An 18,883-nucleotide genomic window follows, 5' to 3' on the forward strand; every position below is an offset into this window, starting at 1 on the left:
CTGTAGTTCAGCAATAGACAGAGAAGATCAGTTTAACTTCCCTTTATTATAGTTTTCTTTCATATTCATATGCACAAGCAATGTCACTGTAGCACAATACTGTTCTACCTGCATCTCTTTAACATTGAGAGGTTCCATTCAAACAATGCCGTCTGTTTACCAAAGTGCGATAAACAGCAATATGACTCAACTGGCAGTTAGGCAGGTTAGAAAAAGTTAAAAGATTCAACTTGATGGACATGTGTCTTTTTTCAACCTAACTTACTATGTTACTATGTTACTTGTGCCAGAAAAAACACCAGAGCATGAGACAAGAACTTATTTATTGTCGATTTCCTGGCACACATATTATTTCTAATTATCACATCCATGTTACATAAATTTTCCCTGCAAGGTTGACAAAAGACTAACTCCAGATCTGTTGCCAATTTCTATCACCACCCAGTGGGGTGAAAAACCAGAAGGAAATGGATGACGAGAGAGATCTAGATATAGAAGTCAGTTTTTTTTAAACATAAGCAGTGAAAATTAGTGAGTGTATTGGGGAAGAATGATAAATGTATTGTTAGTGAAATAATTTATAGAAATGAAAATACTGTTTAAATAATCAATTGCTGATAATACTTCAATGGAAATAATTATATAATACAAATACATCATATAAAGTAGTATTTATTAGCAATTTATTGAATTATAACTATAGCAGCGGCACCAAAATAGCAGATTATGAAGTATTAGACAGGCAATAATTTGTAGACAGTTTTTTACAACATTATTGTGCAGGAGAAAAATTAGCTCATAATAACATGTTTAACACAAAGAAGCACATTTTGATATTTTTGATTTTCAACATGATAAGCAGGCAACCAAATGTTGTTTTTAATAAGATGCAGGTCTGATGAGGTTTGTTTTTTTTTTTTTTTGATGATGATGAAATGAAATCACTATTGCAGAAACATCCAGTGACGAGATTTGCTCTTTTGTATTTGTGTTGGGGTCCTTGTGAACTTCATGGGAAAGGCTTTCTTTTTCATCTCTGCTCTGCTCTCCCTAGAACTGCAATATGCAATACGTAAAATTTGATGTTAAAAGGGTTAATGAGTTACCACCCACCCAGAGTCACTCCCCTTCTTGTACACTTCAATCAACACAGCACTGCCTTTCTGTGTGTCCATATGGTCACAGCTTCACATGCCCTGTAAGTATGCTTCTGTGGGAATGTAAGGATTTTATGTATGTCTGTAACTTACATGTTTCAATATATTGGCAAGCTTATCATTATTGTGTATTCATTGGTATCAATCATATTTTCTTTTTCTCCACCAACAGTGAACATGTGCTCGAAGCTTAAAGGAATGTAGCTGTTTAACAATTTTACTGCTAGTTACTTCCTGCTCTTCATAGTGTTGGAGTGCTTTAGATATGTAGTTTCTTGCTATTTTACTTACTTTTAATTGGGGTGGGGAAGGCGGGTTCTTCTGTTCTGTATTTCCAGTTATTAAAGCCTTTTAACTTTTTGCAGGATAGGCACCACAAAGCCACGTGTACTCATATTAACACCTCACAGATAACAAAAAGAATTTCTCCTTCTGCTGCATTGTATATTGTATCACCTCTATTGCAGCATGTAACATAGACTTCTCATTGTTTATATTGTTACGTCACCACTTTCTATACAGCTCATTACACATGGGCAGATAAGCGGGCAAATTACACTGCTACTTTTCGTAATTACTAATTTTATGGGACACTTCACCAAAATATGAGCAACATAAATATTTTCAGTTCAGTGCATACTTTTCCTTTTTTTCAGTTTCTAAGGTTATGATGAAATGTGGAATGCCAGCGTGTCCCTGTTCTTAGCAACTTATACATTTCAAATAATGCCCCTCTAGTGACGCAATCAGAGGTGTAGTCACAGCAGCTGTACTGTGGAAGACAGGGTGGATAGCTCTTATCAGTTTTTAGCTACAGTTAGAGAATACACCAGCCACATCTGAACACCAACAGTTAATATAAATTAATTATACATTTAAATATGACGAGGAGCTGTACTGTATTGCTTTTGTAGTAATTGTGTGTTTCCTTGAAAAAGCTCCATTGCAGCTGTGAAGGCAGCTTTGCAGGCTCCACTTCGGGCCCATTTTGTATACTTATTAAAAGGCTTTTTAGAATACAGTGATTATAATAATTAACTTAATTCAAATGTCATATGGCATGAAGACCGTTGCTGCCACAATTATATATTGGTAATGGCTCACAGTGTATTTTCATTGCTTTATCCAAAGCATTCTAGATAATAGGTCCCAACATTCTGGATAATAGGTCTCATACCTGTATTTGGTTTCTTAATACTGCAGCTATTTCCCTCTCTGTACTGTAGGTCTTTGTTATCTAAGACCCTTATTCTCTGAACCCAACATCCCGGGGGAACCCCTGTGGAAGCTGTAACTATGTAGTTTTTTTACCTATTCATAAGTATCCAGCATGCTGCATTAATCTGAAATGTACAGAAAAAACTATCTTCCATATATACATTTTGGTGCTGTTAAGATACAATATCCAGCTAAGTTTGGAGCAAAGATAAGAGAAGCTTTCCCCCTCATAAACTTTCTACCTGGTGCATGTTTTTTAGTGTAGATATTTATGTTTGCAGTAGGGAGTGGTTCAGAACTGTTATACTCCAGGAGGCAAGGCCTCATTTATACCCATAAAAATGTAATTGAGGTACAATGGGGCTACAAACTATTTTTTAATCTAATTTCCATTTAGCTTCTTTATAACCTTATTCTATTGCCATTACATCATATTTTTACTTGCTGTGTGCCTCTTCTTTTGCTTTGGCTCTTTTCTTCATGTTCTCTTTCTCCCCTACTTTTCCAGTTTTCTCAGCCTTTAGTTCTTATGTTTATTTATTATAGTGTTTCTACAACTTTCCAGAAACTCAAAAGCATAAGACACATATAACAAAAGCTGCCATCAGTTGTTACTTTAGGCAATAAAGTCAGTTAAAGGGATGTCACTGCTGAATGAGACAGGCTGGCCAGTATAATCTGTTGCTTTGTTCTCAGTGGTCAGCTTTGAATATCTACACCTTTGTGATCCCCCTTCAAGTTACAAGAGAGTTTCTGGGGAAATACTTTCTGCTGTGTTCATAGGCAAGTGTCTTAGTTAATAATGGCTTGTATGGCTGCAGAAGGCCTGCCTACTAATCATTTTCATGCAGACATATGGAATAATGCATATACAATATTTTGCTGAAATACCACTACTAAATATACACTCCTTGTGATCAATATTTGCTGAAATACCACACTTCCAAGTATGTTACTTATCCTTTCTTCATACTCACTGCTGGTGCAGTTTAGGCCCATGTTATTCTGATGTTGAACATGGTAAGCATGCAGTTCCACTTCTTGTTGCCCAAAAATTGGGGCAAATTGTTGCCCCATGTTGCCTTTTCTGAACTTCCAGGAATAGACAAAACCTTGATATTGAGCAGTGAAGCCTATTACCCTTATAGTCAGTGACTAGCCCTTTTTCTAAAAATAGACATCTGAATTTTGACATTCCCCAGAGATAAATGAGTGTCATTTGGGGAATGATGCCTTCAGCATTCAGGTATGTTTTGCTGGTAAATAACAGAGAGAATTGCCATAGTTATTATCCTCTCTGGCTGTTAACAGCTACCAATAATTAGTTGTTTTGCTTAGGGCTCAGTGACTGTGATCCAGTTATGGTAGGTAAGAAGTTTGAGGTAAAAATAATGCCATAAGCTCAACCCATTTAAAACTTTTAAAGTTAATCCTTAGGAGGACAGAGGACAACTCCAACAGTTAGCTGTAATTCAACTTTTATATATATCAGTGATAAATTTAAATTATTTAAACGCAACCAATTAATTTATCACCACTTATCTAGGCCGCTAACTCCATTCCTCTGCTATTTTCAAAATCTATTTTCCTACTGTATCACAATGTTTTCTTTTGTCACAGTTACCATCTTATAGCATATGACAATTCTTTTTTTCTGCTGGTTTTGTAAATATTTGAACATGCTAATTATGTAATCTCTTATGTGCCTTTTTAAGTAAATTATCCCTTCTTTAATTGCTTTCTTTGGCTAATCCTATTTTAGTTTCTGCTGCCTTTATATATCTAAATGTATACTGTTGTTATTTAAATACCCCTTTATTATGATACACTTTTTAAATAGATTATATATTAGAAATTTTTAGTGTATGTTTTTTATTGATTTATGTTTTTTTTTCATTTGCTTTGTTTAATCAGCCACAGCAGTTTAATACAAAGAGCCTTTCAGATAAAGTCGAGCTGTCCAACTGGGACATGGATTATGTATGCATAGAATTTGTCATAAAGAAAAGTGTTATGTATTGACTGTTAATATAATCCCAGTAGATGGCGCTGTTACATGTTAAACTGAGATGTGTCACTCTGCTCTGCTGATAATTGTTTCCCAAGTATCTGCCTCTCTATCTCTTCTTTTCTCCTAACTTGTTGGCAGTTCAGCCATGCTTTCCTCCCTAGTAAAGTTTGTTCTACTCCCAGCTGCTGTGAACGTTTTGTGTACTACTACAGGGTCCAGAATTTAATAAAAAGCACGCCATGTTTTGTTTGCCAGAAATAATATAGAAACAGTTACCTTTCACAAACTGGCAAAGCAACGAGTGTTACTTCTTAGTAAGACACAATGGGTCACTAAACAAACATAGAGATAGCCTGGAGATGGAATGAAAGTATGAAAATATCCATACATATGCATGCTGTACAAGTGGTACTGAAGAAGTCCACATATTTCAACAGTCTTTCTCCCAAGCTAAATAAGAATGAGGTTGCATAATAGATGGCTTCTGTGTATGTTCATAATATAGCTTGGTTTGTTTTTAACAATAAGTAAAAAAAATGAATACTTTGTATAGGGCCATGTTTTCAGAGCAGTGAAAATCTTTTGATTGAAGTGATTGGACTGTTATCATACGCATTCATATTTACATATGAAGTCATATCTCAGCTTTCTCTTCAGATTAATGTTTGCAGGCTTAAGTAAATGAGTTCAGTTGTGTGTACCTTTGTGAAGCTAAACCTGTTAGCCCTTTATGTTGCAGCACAATTTCACATTTCATGCCCACAGAGTTCTAGAGGTTTTTTGAACATTTTGTGCTCTCTCACTTTAGAGACATTTCCTTGGGGAGGAGGTACTTTTAGTTTACTTAGGAAAACTACACATTGTTTTTTCAGGACAACATGAACTTTCCACTTCTGTAACTTGAAAAACATGTTTTTAACGTGTATTTTTTTTAAATGCAGGAATAATTTATGAGCAGAATCCAACAGATTTGGAAAGCCCATTTTCTCCTGAATGTGCCAATATTATATAGATATAGTTTATGTACTGTAGGTTCACCCCAGGAAGTACAAATTGTGACGAATCCAAAATGGTTAAAAATGTCTTTCTACTCCATACTACAACAGTGGTCCACCAAACATTTTGATACCTAGTATACATAAGAATTACAAACATAGGAACCCAAAAATCACAATAGTGCATAGAAATTGTCAAGGCAATCACTTCAGCTACTGCCAAATCAACACATTTGCTGCATTTTGTAAAGTCATTAAAATATGTTTTCCCTACAAAACCATTTATTTTTGAAAAGTACAAAAATGGATTACCATGTCTTTTTATACCAACCTGCCAAGCTTGCCTAAGATTCATTCTTTTAAATGAATCTGAAAATCATCTCAAAACTTCTCTTGTACTGCATCTCATCTTTCATGTATCATTAAAGGGGAACTTGTAAAAATTAAAAAAAAGAGAAAAAAGCTTCATCATACTGAAATAAGAAGCTTTCTAATTACAATCCAGTGGCGGAACTACCGGGGGCCAGGGCCCGCACCCCCTCTGGGCCCCCCGGCAGCTCGCGCCCTGCTGATTTCCGGACTCATCGGCCGATTTCAGGGCAGATAATCTGGTACGGAGGGGGACGGGGGCCCGGCTGCACCTCCCGCACCAGGGCCCGCCCCTTCCAGTTATGTTACTGTTACAATCAATTAACAATACTGCATCGTTTATGAAATAATCAAGTTTATCTTCACTATCCCTCTCTCAGCATCTGTTTCTCTTCATTCTGTCTTCATGCAAAGGTTGGGTGTCAGATATTCATTGACAGATAGATCCAATATATCTTATAGAGTTGGCTTCCTTTCCTAGCAGATGTATTAGAGCTCACTCAAATAACTGATTCCAGTCCAAACAAAATCTAACAAAACTCGTCTCAGGTGGCAGCAGCTCCTGGATTGCCAGAGTCGGCAAAATGGTAAGCGCTGGGGAGCAAGGGGGAGGGCGGCATCGCAGGAGCCACCTCCAGAGACAAGAGGCATAGAATTGACCCTAGAGAGAAGATTTTTTTAAAGCTGGGGGAAAAGGGGGGCTGAGACCATGGGGTCTGCTTCCTCCATAGTTACACCACTGTTGTGCATACATATTTCATGGCATACATTTCTACTACTACCAAAACATACTGCCTGGTGTGGTAAAATGTGCAAGTAACTATGTGGACCTAAGAAAACCATCCATTTATGCAAAGTGCATATTTTACTGATTTAAAAATGGGTAAATATGTTTTTCTACTGCAAAGTACCAAACAGCGAAGTTTCTCCAAACCCAACGTACCAACATAAAACATCCTAAATATGAATGCATGGGGTTCTCTGAGCAATTTGATGCCCAATATGCATAGATTTACCAAACTATATGGTGTGTAGCCACCAAATATGTACATATAGTGCACCAAATAATAATATACCTGTAGCACACAAATCAAGAACAATGCGGTTTGCAATAAAATCGTTAAAAATAAGACAACAATTTTTTTTCATCTAGTGAGATTGGAGGTCAGAATAAAATTTGCAATAGTTTTGCTGTTTTAATTAAGTTTAAGTGCCACAAATAAGATATCAAAAGCTATACAGAATGGAAAATTGCAAAAAATGCAATATATGCAGTAAAACCACAGAAATAAAGTACAAAGGGTTTTGCATAATGCAATCAGTGATTATGCTTTTCTCATTCACATAAACAACACACAATACAGCAAGAAAAACTAAAAAAAAACTGGTAAGTATGTCAGTGCATATTGTCAAAGTATTTGTCAGTGCTATAGGTGTATGAACCTAGCCCTCACACCCCAAATAACTATGAGTTTAGTGTAAATCTAAGTTTGTGTAATGTGTGTTTGTGCATGTGACATTTACTTGGCAAGGCAGGAGAATCCCTGGATCCGGGGAAGGACTGCCATGTGAATGACTGAGGGGAGCAGCTCAGGAGGGCACAGGAAGTACAAGCAGCAGACACATTGTTTGCACATGCCTGCTGCTGCTGAGGCAATCCTCAGGCTATGAAGAAAGGAGCGGTTTTAAAGGAGAAAAAAAGCTTAACTAAAGAAGTAGACTAGATGTTGTACATTATGTTTTGGTCTTCTCTACCAGCTCAAGGCAGCCACAGCCCTTTCGCAGTGAAGATGCCCCAGTAGCTCCCCATCTTATTATCTGCTGATTCACTGTACATGCTCTGTGCTGTTATCACTTACTGAGCTTAGGGATTGACTAAAAATATACAGTACACAATAGAATATAAATGTTACAATATAAGGCTAGTAATTAATACATTTACAGACCAGTGCATCTAGCATCAGAATTTAATTATCAGTCTTGTAGCATCAGTTTATATTACAGACAAACCTCATTTTCTGCTTGATAATTTGTGACAACCCCTAAGCTTAGCTTCTCAACAGCTGCTCAGGGCCCACTGAGCATGTGAGTGTCACAGACACTTTCCAAGATGGTGACCCCCTGTGACAAGTTAGAAGTCCTGGATTATTGCTGTTGTTGAGAAACTGAAATGTTACGCTGATGCAATACGTTCAGTATATAAAATAAGGTATTTTTAGCCTTATTCATTTTTAGGGTTTAGTTCTCCTTTAAAAGGTTCCCCTCCACTCCTCTGGCAGAAGTGCTGCAGAACACATCCGACTGTAAAATAAAGCATTTCTTCCTCCTTAAAGCGTTAGCTGTAGGTTGAATTTCCAATTCATGTGAGTTTTAAAAAACTCTACTAAACTCCCATAAATTTGAAATTCGACCAATCGAAATTTATAAAAAAAAATAAAAAATAAAATTTTAAAAACTCGGCTGAATTAAATCGACCCAAAAACTCTGATCAAATTCGAATCAAATTTGATTCGTGTTTTTTTAACTGGAAAAAACTCGAATGTCAGGAAGGCGGCAAACAACTAAAAATTGATCTCTGGACCTCTCCCATTGACTCAAATAGCAATTCGGCAGGTTTTAGGTGGCGAATAGTCGAATTCTAATTCTAAAAAGGGCCTGAGTATGATAAATCTTAAAAATCTAATTTGAATTCTTTAAAAAAACTCAAATCGAATTTGAATAACTCCCTAGTTGAATTTGAAAGTTTGACCATAAAATAATTTTCAATCTGATCTTTGATAAACCTGCCCCTACATGTATGTAAAACTGCTGCTGCTTTTCCATGATGAGAGTCCAGTTTCACTAATAGTCCATTAACAGACATCTATTAATTTTCCTTTCTCTACTATTTCTGCTTCCTACCTCATTAAGGCCCGTGGTTAGCAATGATGTTGTTCAAGGCCCTGTTTAAGTTAGCATCCTCCTCCTGCTTATTGTCGGTTTATTGAATCATTTTCCTGTGGTATAGCCTCATTTTTCTTATCTCCTGTTTAATGACTTGGGTTGCATGCCACCTGCTCTGACCACTAGGCGTTCTCATGAACTTCTTATTACCTGCTGCCTGATCTATAGCCTTATTACAGATCTGCTTTGCCTGACGCCTTCTTCTGCTTCAGTCAGGCCCATTTACAAAAGGCTACACTGGACCCCTCCTGTCTCTAATTACCACCTGTTCCCCATCTCCTTATAGGCTCTGCTGCTAAAATGCTTAAAAAAACTGCTTAAACTGTTTCTGGCCCCTAAGCCACCCTGAGATGGCTGCTGCAATGCTGCCCCATCTCCCCATCACTCTTAAACTGACCATAGACATAAAGATCAAGTAGTACAAAACAAAAGTTTGCACGATTTTCGTCCCTTGGATTGTCCTGATATTTTTCGTACCATAGCGATTGGTCTTTTAGTCGATTGGACAGGTTAGATTCCTGTTGGCTACAGATATGTTTTCTGCATGTATTGCCTCTCTGATGATATCAATGGATGACTGTCACTACTATTTGTCAGACTTAACTTTTGTACGATTGCTGTCAGTTCATTGCTAGAATATCGTCTGATCTGTTCTTTTTACTACTTTATTTAATCTGAATTGTTAGTTGTAGGTCAGAAGATTGCACAATTGTTCATCGGTAGTGATGAATAAATGTGTCGCTTCAACAAAAAATTCGCAAAACCACTTGAAAATTTGCGAAACTGCGAAAATTTTGCAGACAATGATTGTCTCTGCTGTCTATTTTTGATACTGTAAACAATTCCATTTTAATGCTAATTCTCCATTCTCTTGATATCCCAAATCAAACTGGCTCTCTTCCTACCTTACTGTGTTTCTTTTATTGACAAATCCTGTTCTCCAGTTCATTTTAGTGTTGTGGTACCTCAGAATTCTGTACTTAACTTTAAATATCACTTGTATGCACATGACATTCAGATATATTTAGCTACTCCCTCTGACTCCCTCTGCTCCTTGAATCCTACTGCCCTCTACTACCAAAACCTTTTAATCCCTGTTAAAATCTTTATTGTGGCTGCTGGTTAAGCAAAGGATATTATACCATATCCTTTCAATAACCTTCAAAACTCTTCACTCCTATGCTCCTCACTAAATTTCTTCACCTGTATATTCCTGGTTATCGCTTCTGTTACTCTTAGAGCCACCATCTTTTTACACAATTGACATCCAGTGCTATCCCTTGTTGTAAACCATTCTAATTTGCTGTTTCTTACCACTGGAATTCCATCCCTGAATTCCATAAGGAATACTTTCTCAACCTCTTTGAAAAGAAATTCAGATCCTGTCCTTTGAAGTACGATAACAAATGGCCAGATTTATTTCAGCGAGAAAAAGGGTCATCACGTGGATGATGTAATGCCCGAAGGCGCAGTTGATGTAAGGACCAAAGAGGAAGCAACAAATCAGGTTCGCAGTACAGAAAAGGGTTTATCAAAGAATGGTCGTCAAACAGGCAGAATGGTCAAGACAGGCAGCACAGATTCAAAGTCGATAACAGGCAAAGGTTCAAAACACGGAAGATCAAGACAGAATATATCGCACCCAGGAACTATATGAAACAGACCTATAATTGGGCAAGGTCAGGAAGGAAATGAGGGTCTTTATAGTCCAGTCTATTGGCGCCAAAATTGACGCGCTTGCGTCAGACGCAGACGCCAGCGTCCCCACGCTGACGCCTTGACGCCGGCGCCCGATTCTGACGCCGGCGTCCGTTCCGTCGCCGGCGACCAATCACAGGGCGAGAAGGAGATGATGCAGGAGGATTGCGACCAGCCGGAACCATGTGCAGGGAAGAGGAATCGCCATTTTGGACGCCATCTTGGAGCAGGTCAGAAGATTCCATTACAGTACCCCCTTCCTTAGGGGGGGGCCTCAGGACCACCGGGACCAGGACGAGAAGGAAACTGCCTATGAAACCTGCGAACAAGGATGGGGGCATGGACATCAGATTTTTTCACCCAAGAGCATTCCTCGGGACCGAAACCCTTCCATTCGACAAGATACTGGAGAGCGCCCCTGGAAAAACGAGAGTCCAGAATCCTGCTGACTTCAAATTCTAGATGGTCATCGATAACAACAGGAGCTGTGGAAGAAGAAGAGGAGGAAGACACTGCAGGTTTAAGGAGAGACACATGAAAAGCATTGGGGATCCGCATCTCGGGAGGAAGAAGAAGACAAACTGCCACAGGGTTGATGACCTCGATGATGGGAAAGGGACCGATGAATTTGGGGCCAAGCTTGGGAGTGGGAATCTTGAGGCGAATATTCCGTGTAGACAACCAGACCTTGTCACCAGGAGCATAGGGTGGAGCGGCAATTCTTTTCCTGTCGGCAAACTTCTTCTGGGAGGACGAACTTTTTTCCAAATTAGCAGTGGTGGCCTGCCAGATGGCCAGCATATGAGCGGCTTGATCATTAGCAGCAGGAACGTTTGTGAGTAAGAGATCCTGAGGGAATGCCAATGGGTTTCGGCCATACACACAGAAGAAAGGAGATTTCTGGGAAGAAGAATGAAAAGAATTGTTATGAGCAAACTCCGCCCAGGGAAGAAGGTCCGACCAGTCGTCTTGACACAAGGATACATGGCAACGAAGAAATTGCTCCAAGGCCTGGTTAACACGTTCAGCGGAACCATTGGACTGAGGATGATAAGAAGAAGAAAATTGAAGAGAAATATTTAAAGCTTTACACAGTGACCTCCAAAACTTAGACACAAATTGGGGGCCACGATCGGACACAATTTCTGCAGGAAAGCCATGGAGGCGAAAAATATGTTTAATAAATAGTTCAGAAAGTTCTGGAGCGGAAGGCAGTTTGCGGAGAGGAGTGAAATGAGCCATCTTACTGAATCTGTCGATAACAACCCAAATGACAGTGTGGCCGGAGGAAATGGGCAAATCTACAATAAAGTCCATGGCGAGATGAGTCCAGGGTCGAGATGGGATGGGTAGTGGAAGAAGAAAACCCTTGGGAGGAGAATGTCCGGATTTAGACACAGCACACGTGGAACATGAGGAGACAAAATCTTTAACGTCCTTTCTTAAGGTTGGCCACCATACTAGACGAGACAAAAGCTCGGTCGTCTTCTGAATTCCAGGATGTCCAGCCTGTTTGGAACAATGAGACTGAGACAAAATAGTAAGACGAAATTCAGGAGGGACAAAAGCAACACCAAGAGGAGTTTCCGCAGGAGCAGAATCTTGAGCGGACAACAATTGGGAGGCACAGGAAGGGAACAAGGCAGCAATAATCTTGATAGAGGGTACAATAGGTTCAGGTTCCTTGGACACAGAATCTTCGGGAATAAAGCTTCTGGATAAGGCATCGGCCTTCCTGTTTCTGGAGCCAGGACGAAAAGTAATGACAAAATTAAAACGGGAAAAGAAAAGTGCCCACCTGGCTTGTCGGGGATTCAGACGTTTGAGGGTTTGGATGAACTCAAGATTTTTATGGTCGGTAAAAATCGTCACAGGAACCGAAGAACCCTCCAGTAAGTGTCTCCATTCCTCCAAGGCTAATTTGATGGCGAGTAGTTCCCGATTCCCCACATCCTAGTTCTGTTCAGGGGCAGAAAATTTTTTAGAAAAGAACGCACAAGGATGAAGTTTACCGTCAGAGATGGATCTCTGTGATAAGACTGCACCAGCTCCGACATCAGAGGCGTCAACTTCCATGAAGAAGGGTTGTAGGGGATCCGGGTGCCGAAGAATTGGAGCGGAAGAAAAGGCCTCTTTGAGGGACTTGAAGGATTCCAGGGCTTGGGGAGACCAGTGTTGAGGTTTGCCCCCCTTACGAATCAGGGCCAGAATTGGAGAGAGTCTGGAAGAAAAATTTTTTATAAACTGTCTGTAATAATTGGCAAAGCCAACAAACCTCTGAATGGCTTTGACACTGGTAGGAAGAGGCCAGTCCAGGATTGCAGACACTTTGGCAGGATCCATCTTGAAACCTAGAGGAGAAATAATATAGCCAAGGAAAGAAATGGAAGAGACTTCAAAGGTGCATTTCTCCAATTTAGCAAAGAGACTGTTCTTCCTTAGTCTGGAGAGGACCTCACGTACATGGGCACGATGTTCCGAAAGGTCTTTAGAAAAAACAAGAATGTCATCTAGATAAACGACCACACATAGACCCAACAAATCCCGAAAAATATCATTAACGAACTCCTGGAAGACCGCAGGAGCATTACAGAGACCAAAGGGCATGACCAAATACTCGTAATGTCCATCACGGGTATTAAAGGCGGTCTTCCACTCGTCCCCTTCACGGATCCGGATAAGATTGTATGCCCCCCGAAGATCCAGCTTTGTAAAGATATTGGCACCCCTAAGCTGATCGAACAGTTCAGAAATAAGAGGAAGAGGGTACCTGTTTTTAACTGTGATCTTGTTGAGTCCTCTGTAGTCGATGCAGGGCCGCAAACTACCATCCTTTTTCTCAACAAAGAAGAAACCTGCTCCAGCAGGGGAGGTGGAAGGACGGATGAATCCTCTCTGGAGATTCTCCTGGATGTATAACTTCATAGCAGAAGTTTCCGAAGGGGAGAGTGGGTAGGTGCGGCCCCTGGGGGGCATAGAGCCGGATAGAAGTTCCACAGGGCAATCGTAAGGCCGATGGGGAGGAAGAGTCTCAGCGGAACACTTGTTAAATACATCGGAAAATGCTTGGTACACAGAGGGAATAGAGGAATTAGAGGACACAGAAGAAACTTTGACAACCGGAACAGTGGGTAGGCAGTTTTGTAAACAAAAAGGACTCCATCTGGAAACTTGCAATGAGGACCAGTCAATGACTGGATTATGTACACGTAACCATGGCAGACCCAGGACAACCGGAGTGGAAGGGCAATCAATGAGGAGGAAGGATAGTCTCTCCAAATGCATGGTGCCCACCTTGAAGGAAAGTTCCTGAGTAGAATGCGAGATGAAGGCAGACGACAGGGGACGATCATCAATCGCCAGGACACGAAGAGGAACAGCCAAGGGTTGAAGAGGGATGGAATGGAGTCCTGCAAAGGTTCGGTCCATGAAGTTTCCTGCAGCACCGGAATCTAGAAAGGCTTGTGAAGAAAACTTTAGAGAGCCAAGCTGGATCTGTACCGGAAGAAGGAAACGTAGAGCAGAGGAATGGGGAGAATGACAAATCCCACCCAGGTAAGTCTCCCCATGCTTACCTAGGCTTTGGCGTTTCCCGGCTTCACTGGACACTCCTGGGCAAAGTGGGTTTTACCCCCACAGTAAAGGCATAGACCGGCCGCCCTTCTCCGGAGTTTCTCCTGTTCGGACAGACGGGCCCGCCCAATCTGCATGGGTTCTTCAGCCGGCAAGGAGGAAGAAGCAGAATCCATAGGAGCAGGAGGAAGCACTGGGGGAGCAGGATTGAAAAGCAGGGGTCTCTGGAAGCGGGGGGCCAAAGAAGGTTGGAACCGGGGGTACCTTTTTGTACGCTCTCGGTCGAGTTCGAGCTGGAACTCCCTCTGCCGGGTATCCACCTTCACCGCCAAGGCCACCAGATCCTCCCACCGAGAAGGAATTTCCCGGGAAACGAGGTCATTCTTAATGCGTATAGCCAAGCCGTTGTAAAAGGCCGCGTGGTAACCATCGTTATTCCAGGAGGTCTCTGCCACCAGAGTACGAAATTCAATGGCATACTCGGGGACTGAGCGAGTGCCTTGTTGAAGCTGGAACAGTCGAGCCGAGGCTGCAGTAGTACGACCTGGAGCATCAAACACCGTCCGGAGTTCTTGGAGAAAAGCCCCGGCGTTGTCGATCAGCGGGTCTCTCTTCTCCCAAAGGGGTGATGCCCATTCCAGAGCCTTCCCCTGCAGACGGGAGATGACATAACCAACCTTGGCTTGCTCAGAGACGAACTGGCCAGGCTGCAGAGTGAATTGAATTTCACATTGGTTAATAAAACCTCAACAAGCTTTTGGGTCTCCGCTGAAAAGAGGTGGAGCAGGAACACGAGGTTCAGACACCTGAAGAGGAGCAGGAATGGCAGGAACAGGCACAGCCGCAGGAGCCGCAGGAGACATGGCAGTCAATTTCTCCAGGATAACATCAATAGCCTGGCCAATTTGAGACTGCTGGGCTTCATAGGATTTCATGCGAGAAGCCAACCCCCGAATGGCCCCTCCGACATCGAGGGGTACTTGGGCCTCCTCCGAGGGGTCCATGGCCCAATTATACTGTAATGCCCGAAGGCGCAGTTGAAGTAAGGACCAAAGAGGAAGCAACAAATCAGGTTCGCAGTACAGAAAAGGGTTTATCAAAGAATGGTCGTCAAACAGGCAGAATGGTCAAGACAGGCAGCACAGATTCAAAGTCGATAACAGGCAAAGGTTCAAAACACGGAAGATCAAGACAGAATATATCGCACCCAGGAACTGTATGAAACAGACCTATAATTGGGCAAGGTCAGGAAGGAAATGAGGGTCTTTATAGTCCAGTCTATTGGCGCCAAAATTGACGCGCTTGCGTCAGACGCAGACGCCAGCGTCCCCACGCTGACGCCTTGACGCCGGCGCCCGATTCTGACGCCGGCGTCCGTTCCGTCGCCGGCGACCAATCACAGGGCGAGAAGGAGATGATGCAGGAGGATTGCGACCAGCCGGAACCATGTGCAGGGAAGAGGAATCGCCATTTTGGACGCCATCTTGGAGCAGGTCAGAAGATTCCATTACAGATGAGATTCAATTGAGATGCAATTAAATTCAGAAAAATTATCTCCCTGTTCATCAAGTGAAAACTCTATTGAAGTCTATGGGGAAAAAACTGGAACTGAATTAGGAGATGTTTTTTCTCCTCAAATTTAATCTCAGCCATAATTTTTCACGTGATAAATCATGAAATCACTAAATTGAATCTGGCCCAAAATCTTGTATGATCATTGCACAGATCTTTTACCCTTCTATTTGTGCCTGTATGTTATCCACCCACTTACCAATGGGACAGAAAACTCTTTCTTCCATGTCTCTTACCACATGGCCCTTAAACTCTTAATATTTTTAATTTTTGCATTTGGTGTCCTTCCTGTTTGTACTTCTCTACATTGTAAAAATGTACAGCACAGTGTATATTAGTAGTGTTCATACTGTAGATAAATTCATGCAATAATGAGCCTGCAGTCAAGTTTAATAAGCACTCACCCTGTACATGTAATAGCATGCTGCCATTCAGAACACACCCCTTTCGTTTAGGAGAATAGTTTGCAGCAGTTTGTCGGTGTATTATAGTGCTGATTAACCTCACAAAGGCTATAAAATCTGATTTTTATTATTATCTGTACTTATACATTTTTGCTCATTTACTAGTGCAGCATGTAAAGGCACTGAAGTGATGTATCAACTTAAAGGGCACCTGTTAGCAATACTGTTTATATTATCCCAAACCAAAGGTGTGGACTAATAGAGCCCACACTTAGGTTGGCGGTAACAGTAGTGTTTTGGTTTTTTTAATTCCCCTGCCAGCGCTAGGCCACCCACACCAGGAGGAAGCTTCTAGGTTGAGCAGCCATGTTGGGGCATACGCCTGCACATAATGTGTGAATGCAGCAACTTGCTCATTATGCGCTTGACATTAGAAGCAGGTTCTGTCTGACATGGCCAGAGTGTCCTACTGCTGGCAGGGGGCAATTTCTTTTAAAAAAAAACTATTGTTACCCCCAACTGGAGTGCAGGCTCATAATATATCCTGTTTAGACTATTGCAATCTCCTCCTAACTGGTCTTTCTGACTCCCATCTCTCTCCCCTCCAATCAATCTTAAACTCTGCTACCAGGATCCTTCTGCTCTCTCCTAAAAGGGAACCTGCTCAACCCCAACTAAAATCCTTAGTGTGGCTGCCTGTTAAGCAAAGGATAGCATATAAAACCCTTCTACAAACATTCAAAGCCCTTCACTCCTCACTACATTTCCTCTCTTGTCTCGCTATACTTCCTGGTCGTCTTCTCGACTCCTCTCAGAGCCACCTTCTCTTCACACTATCCACATCCACTGCCACCTCTCGTCTCAAACCCTTCTATCCTGCTGCTCCTTACCTCTGGAATTCCATCCCTGAATTCCTCCATAAGGAATCCTCTCTTAATCTCTTCAAGAAAAAACTAAGAGTCTACCTTTTGGATGACTAGAACATCAGCCTAGTCCTGTCCCTACTGACTATGCCTTACCATGTGCACTTTATTTACAATTTGTACCTGTATGTTAGCCTCCCATCCACTTAGATTGTAAGGTCACTAAGATTCGTTATTGCACCAGCGTCCACTTCGCCACGCTTCGCCAGGCATATTTTCGCCAGCACTTTGCAAATTCACTAAAAAAAGTTGCGCTCATGGGTATCGTAAGGTTGCGAAGTTGCGCTAGCGTTAATTCACCAAGCAAAGCGAAGTTATGCTAGTGATGGTTAATTTGCATACGGCTCAAATTGAAGTTACAATGGAGGTATATGTAGCAGCACTACACAAGCCTGGGAAACCTTCAAAACAGCAAATAAAATTTTTATTTTGCCCTACACATGTGCCCACTGTATAGTTAAGTTGCCATGAGTTAGGAAATGTAGGGGGGAAGGAGGCTAGCCCCAAAAAAATTTCCGATCTTTTTCAGCCTATCACCCATAAAAAATGAAAAAACGCCAGCGTTTTTTGGGGCTTAGAAAATTTTTTAACTTTTTTTGAAGCAATCTACTCTATTGCACTTCACCTGGTCTGAGGTGGCGAAGGAAGTCTGGCGTAACAGGTAGCGTTCAGAATCATTCGCACTTTAGTGAATTTGCATAGTTACGTCCGTTGCACAAATTCCCCAGGCGTAAGGGTGCGAATTAACACTAGCGAATTTACGCCAGCCTTCGTTAGTGAATTGGTGAATTAACAAAATGCCCGACGCTGGGGAATTCACGCTAGCGTTAGGCACTTCGGCGTTTAGTGAATTTGCCCCTATGTCTCTTACCACATAGCACTTAAGCTCTTTGTCCTATGATTCTGTATATATTTATTATGTGATTTGTCTCCCCATGTATACTTTTATACATATTGTACTTTTATGTACTGTACAGCGCTGCGGCTCCTTAACGGCACTTTACAAATAAAGTTATTTTATACATACATACATACATACATACATACATACATACATACATACATACATACATACATATAAATGAATGCAGGTTGGGGATAATATATTTTGCCAACAGGTGCCCTACTTGTTTTGTAAAAAAGACACATAAGGGTTATATTTATCTAAGACTGAAATAAACATTCTGCATTACTGGAAAGTGTGAAATAGAGCTTTTTATTTATTCATAATAAAAAGAGATAGAATGATCAGAATGTATGCAATGCTTTCTTTTTGTTTAGTCTCATTGGTGCTAGTAGAACTTGTCCTTGTTACCATCTCAGTGGTATCTGGCCTTAACCCTTTAACTGCTGGCAACATCAGTTCTATGCAAATGGAAAAAATGTTGACAGCAACATAGACTCTGCATTTCTGCATTCCATTTCAATTAATAGAAATAACATACACACAGCTGCAGCAATCACAGTTGCTAGTATTTAAAAGCTTAAAGAGGTGAGATATAAACTGTACCTGTGGCCCTCCAGATGTTCTTCTACAATTATCAGCATTCCAAAGGCAGCCCTAGAGGCGGTGATGGGAATTATAGTTCTGATAATATATGAATGAATGCAGGTTGTACATTGCTTTAATATACATTTCAGCCTTCACTTCAGTTACCTTCAGCCCTCTTGCTATTATTTTTTTTTTTCTGCTGTCTCCCACACACATAATCCTCCCCCTTTTTAGGCTTCTCCTTCTGTGTAACACCCCCTTCTCCCACGTAAACAGCTTTTAGCCCTTCACTCATTTCTCTGTGTTTCTTCTCTCATAGCTCTGGAAACTCACAGATTTCTCCAGTAGCAAGAGCATCGGTGATCAACAAAAAGGTAACAAATATGTATTTTTATTTTAGAATATTTATACCATAAACTTGATACAAAATACATGAAATAAAGTTACACGCTTCCAGCATAATCATTAATTTATTTCTGATGGAAAAGCCACCTTGTTTTACTACAAAAACCAGGACACAGTATGAAT

The 18,883-nt window shown here is 40.9% G+C and overlaps 1 protein-coding gene across 1 annotated transcript in view; it reads left to right on the plus strand.

Moving 5' to 3' along the window:
- Nucleotides 1-1,053: 1,053 nt before the first annotated feature.
- Nucleotides 1,054-18,883, plus strand: part of slc1a6.S (solute carrier family 1 (high affinity aspartate/glutamate transporter), member 6 S homeolog) — a 45,582-nt gene continuing 27,752 nt past the window's right edge. The window contains exons 1-2 of the mRNA XM_018243630.2: nt 1,054-1,198; nt 18,675-18,729. The gene's annotated coding sequence lies outside the window, so the exon portion shown is untranslated. The remainder of the gene's footprint in view (nt 1,199-18,674; nt 18,730-18,883) is intronic.

This window comes from Xenopus laevis, chromosome 1S, assembly GCF_017654675.1.
Source record: "Xenopus laevis strain J_2021 chromosome 1S, Xenopus_laevis_v10.1, whole genome shotgun sequence".
Lineage (NCBI taxonomy): Eukaryota > Metazoa > Chordata > Amphibia > Anura > Pipidae > Xenopus > Xenopus laevis.